This window comes from Chrysochloris asiatica, unplaced genomic scaffold (genome assembly GCF_000296735.1).
Source record: "Chrysochloris asiatica unplaced genomic scaffold, ChrAsi1.0 scaffold00547, whole genome shotgun sequence".
NCBI lineage: Eukaryota > Metazoa > Chordata > Mammalia > Afrosoricida > Chrysochloridae > Chrysochloris > Chrysochloris asiatica.
This window is the reverse complement of record NW_006409065.1, coordinates 373,919-378,845: the sequence shown is the minus strand read 5'-3', so window position 1 is coordinate 378,845 and position 4,927 is coordinate 373,919. Positions and strand designations below refer to the sequence as shown.

At 41.7% G+C, this 4,927-nt stretch overlaps 1 pseudogene; it reads left to right on the top strand.

The window, feature by feature from the left end:
- Nucleotides 1–260: 260 nt before the first annotated feature.
- On the top strand, nucleotides 261–827 carry LOC102829447 (annotated as a pseudogene).
- Nucleotides 828–4,927: the final 4,100 nt, after the last annotated feature.

Genomic DNA, 4,927 nt, shown 5'->3' with positions numbered 1-4,927 from the left:
AGACATAATGTGAGAAAAGGAGCCCCATCGTTTAGGAAGTTCATGCTGCGGTCCCATGAATCTGTGTCTTGCTTCAACAGGGTTTGGATGGAAGAGATCCAGGGACTCCCCCATTTCCAGCCTCGGACTGCCTCTAACAACTTCTTTAGGCACAATCCTTTCTCCGGGACCATCTTCCTGAGCATTCCCTGTTACCGGGATCAGCTAAACACTGATTTTTTTGTGTGTTCATGTGGTTAACTCCAACTCTTCAACCAACCATGAGCTCTCAGATCTGTCATAATTATTCCGTTGAAGCGGATGCCCGCGTCAACCATGTGGTTAATCTGCATCTGCGGACCTCTTACACCTACCTCTCTCTGGGCTTCTATTTCGATCGCGATGATGTGGCTTTAGTAGATGTGAAACACTTCTTCTGTGAGTTGGTGAAGAAGTGTGAGGGTGCTGAGGGTCTCTTGAAACTGCAAAACCAGCGTGGTGGTTGTGCACTCTTCCAGGACATGCAGAAGCCCGCCCAAGATGAGTGGGGAAGAGCCCTGGACACCATGGAAGCCACCCTGGCCCTGGAGAAGAACCGGAATCAGTCTCTTCTGGATCTGCACACCATGGGTGCTACCCACACAGACCCCCACCTCTGTGACTTTCTGGAGAATCATTTCCTCAATGAGGAGGTGAAAATTATCAAGAAGATGGGTGACCACTTGACCACCCTCCATAGGATGGTCGGTCCCCAGGCAGGGCTGGGCGAATACCTCTTCGAGAGGCTCACTCTCAAGTACGACTTAACAAGAGCCTATGGAGACCCGCAACCTGTGAAGCGCCTTTAGCATTCCCCTGCTCTCTGCGAACCTTTTGCCTGAACCTTGCTCTCCAGCCACAGAGGCAGCATAGTCAACACCCTGGAGCCCCTCTTCTCCCAAGCCATGGACCAAATGAAAACAATAAAGCTTTCTTTTACAGTTAAAGAAAAAAAAAAGATGAAGAAGCCCCACAGGCTAGAAGGCACTCAAATTGTGACTCGGGAAGACCTACCACCTCAAAGTAGAGTTGACCAAGATGATGAAAATAAAGCAAAGCTTTCAGGACCTGCATGTGCTGATGGGAAACAACTCATCATGAGAAGGAACAGCTGCAAACATCCATTACTAATCAGAATATGGAACATATGAAGTAAGAATCTGGGAAAAATGGAATTTGTCAAAAATGAAATGGAGCATATAATTATCAATTAGCATATAAATATCAGCATTAGTAAGCTGAAATGGACTGGTACTGGCCATATTGAATCTGGTACAAATCCAAGAGGAGTGGGATAGCATTAATGGTCAAAAACAACATTTTAAGATGTATCTTAAACTACAATGCTGTCTGTGATAGAATAATATCCATACAACTACAAGTAAGACCTGTTAATACAACTATTATTCAAATTTATGTGCCAACCACAAAGTCAGTAATGATGAAGTTGAAGAATTCTGTCTAATTCTTCAAGCATGCCATCAAGATGTATTGTTAATTACTGGTGATTGGAATGCAAAGGTTGGAAACAAAGAGGAAGACTCTATAGTTGGAAAATATGGCCTTGGTGACAAAAAAATGATGCTGGAGACCACATGATAGAATTTTGCAATACCAATGACTTATTCCTGCCAAATACCTTTTTAAACAACATAAAATAGATGGAACACACAGGAATCAAATTGACTACATATGTGGGAAGCCATGGTGGCAAAGCTCATAATAATGGTTACAAAATAGTAACTTTAGACAACAAGACTCAGATGAACTTCCCTGGTAGGCAATCATTTGTTTATATTGTCCCAAATCAATACTGAACCAGTAGTGCTGTGCACAACCCCATAGTGGGAGGAGAACTGGAAGCTTTGTGTTTGGAAATTTCCTGGACTCTGCACTATGTGCTTCTTCCTTTCCTGGTTTTAATCTGCAACCTTTTACCACTAGGACAACCAAGCATGACAGTTTCAGTGAGTTCCCTGCATAGTTATAGATAATTATCAAACATAAGGGTAGTCTTGTGGTTGTTAAGTATCATTGAGTTGGTTCTGACTTATAGCGACCCTGTATAGGGTTTCTGAGGGATGGCTGGTGGGTTTGAACCACCAATCTTGCGGTTCTCAGTTCAGTGCTGATTCTACAGCACCAGTATAGTCTTGGATATCCCCAAATTTTTAATTGATGTTAGAAGAGAGGGAAGTCTTGTGGACTATTTCCCCCCAAATTTACTAATTTAAGGGGGCTTCAAAAGATTGTGGAAAAATGGAATTGAAAGATAATGGAATTCTTCCAAAGACATTTTGAAGCCCCATCTCACTAACCAATGACTTCTAGATCCCCCTGATTTTCAATATATTGCCTCCTTCTTGGATTTCTCTAGGATCGCTGTTTGTGCAAGAGTCCCATATAATTAGACCTTGGAGAAGAGGAAACAGCATACTGAATTAAGCAAAGCATAAAAAAGATTTATTGAAATATATGAGGGGTCTTCAAAAAGTTCATAGAAGCTATATGTAAAAAAGTCACAAAAAGATTTTCACGCTAAAAGAAACATTCTTTGATGGTTATGAGGAGTGGGAAGGGGAGAGAGAATAAATTACTGGTTAGAGAATTGCCATGTAGTCAATTCCTTCATATGATTCTTCAACCCAGAGTTTTTAAAACCCCAACAAGCAATATTTTTGCTCTGCAAGGTCTGAGTAAGAGAGGGTGGGGAAAATGCTGATAAGATGTTATGATTTAGTTGTGAGTGGTTAACATAATTAACTGTGATTATAAAAACTTGGGAAACTAGTGGAAGTATAAAATGAGCCATGTCAGGAGCAGGAACGGAGAATCTAACTACCATGAAGGAGAAGAGTCAGGAGTACAGCACGTCCTTTGGACCCTGAGTCCCTAGGCACTGAACCTCCTCAACCCAGGAACAGACGCTGTGACACTGGAGAAGTGGCAGAGGAACCACTGCAACAGAACCAACAGCCCTTGGAGCAAGGAAAGCTGAGTGACTTTGGGCAGAAAGCTTACTTGCGGAGTAGAGTGCTTCCATTCACAAGTGTTAAAGGCAACAGAGGTTAAGTACTGTTGTATGCAGTCCTGCAATAATGTTGATATAGCAGTAGACAGACACACAGGCTGAACAAGCATGGGGATGAAAATGGAGCTATATGCCTAAATATATCCAGGTTTGACAGAGGATATTTGTAAATGGGTATTTACCTTTGCTGAAATAGATCATGAATGTGGTAGAGCATACAGGGGCCTAAGTTATTAAGCTTCTTAGACATAACCAAAGACCTTGAAGGAATGAATCACAGGACTATGCTTTCAGGGACAGTCCACAAAGACAATATTCTACATTATACTTTGGTAAGTAGCAACTGGGGTCTTTAGAGCTCATGAGCAGTTAAGTCAGGTGCAACTATCAGTCTTTCCCTGTCCAGAGCAAGGAAGAGTGAAGAAAATTGAAGACATGTGGGGGGAAAAAGCAGTCCAATACACTAATAAAGTCGATGACTTGAAGAACTGATGGTGTCCAGCTAGCACCACCAATTGCTCTGAAAGGGACCAGAAGGTCCTGGCTAGAGTGAGATAAAATGTGGAACAAAACCCCAAATCATAAAAAAGACAAGATTTACCGGTTGGTTACAGACTGGTGGAACCCAGGAAATTATGTCCTTTTGGAACCCTTCAGGTTTGGAAATGAACTCAACACCATGCTCATTATTCAAACAATAAACAGGTTTCTCAACTGCCACACCACTGGGAATGCTGGCCCAGTCAAGTTGACACAAAAACTTAACTATCACGTTGTATCCCTTATCAGCTCTTGGTACCAAATGTCTCAGGCTGGGTTCTCTAGAGAAGCAAAGCCAGTGAAACTTGCATATGTATATGTATAAAGAGAAGTTTACATCAAAGAAATGGTTCAAAATTATAGAGGTGTGAGAGTCCCAAGTCCAGGTCAGATGAACGAAGATCAACGGGCAGGCAGGTCAGGCAGGCAGATAGGTAGAACTACCCTGACATACAACGGTGTCTGTGACAGGATAATACCATATATCCACAAGGAAAACCAGTTAACACCACTGTTACTCAAATTTATGCAACAACCACAAAAGCCAGTCATGATGAAATAAAAGAATTCTACCAACTTCTTTGGTGGGTAGAATTCTTCAGCCACCAAAGAAGTTGCAAAATTCTTCAATTTCATCACGACTGTTTTTTGTGGTTGTTGCACAAATTTGAATAACAGTGGTATTAACTGGTCTTCCTTGTGGGTGTGGGAGCTCTGGTAGCGTAGTGGTTACGAATCGGCCTGCGAACCTCAAGGTCAGCAGTTTGAAACTACCAGCTGTTCTGCAGGAGAAAGATGCAGCTTTCTGCTCCCTTAAATAGTTGCAGCCTCGGAAACCCTGTGCAGGATTGCTATGAGTCGGACTGACTCCACGGCACATAACCACCAACAACTTCTTTACTCTCAAATTGATCAAACATACAATGAAGCTGTATTAATAATCTCTGGTGATTGGAATGCAAAGGTTGGAAACAAAGAGGAAAGATCAGCAGTTGGAAAATATCACCTTGATGATAGAAATGATGCTGGAGATACCATGAAAGAATTTTGCAAGACCAATGACTTATTCATTGCAATTACCTTTTTAAAGCAACATAAAAGATGAGTATACATATGAGCTTCACTATGGAATACACAAAAATCAAATGGACTGTTTCTGTGGAAAGAGATGGTGGGAAACAAGGCCAGAGGTAGACTCTGGAACAGGCCATCAATTGCTCATACACAAGTTCAGGCTGAAGCTGAAGAAAACTAAAATAAATACACAAGATCCAAAATATGACCTAGAACATATTCCACCTGAGTTAGAGACCAACTTAAGAAGAGATTTCATGCATT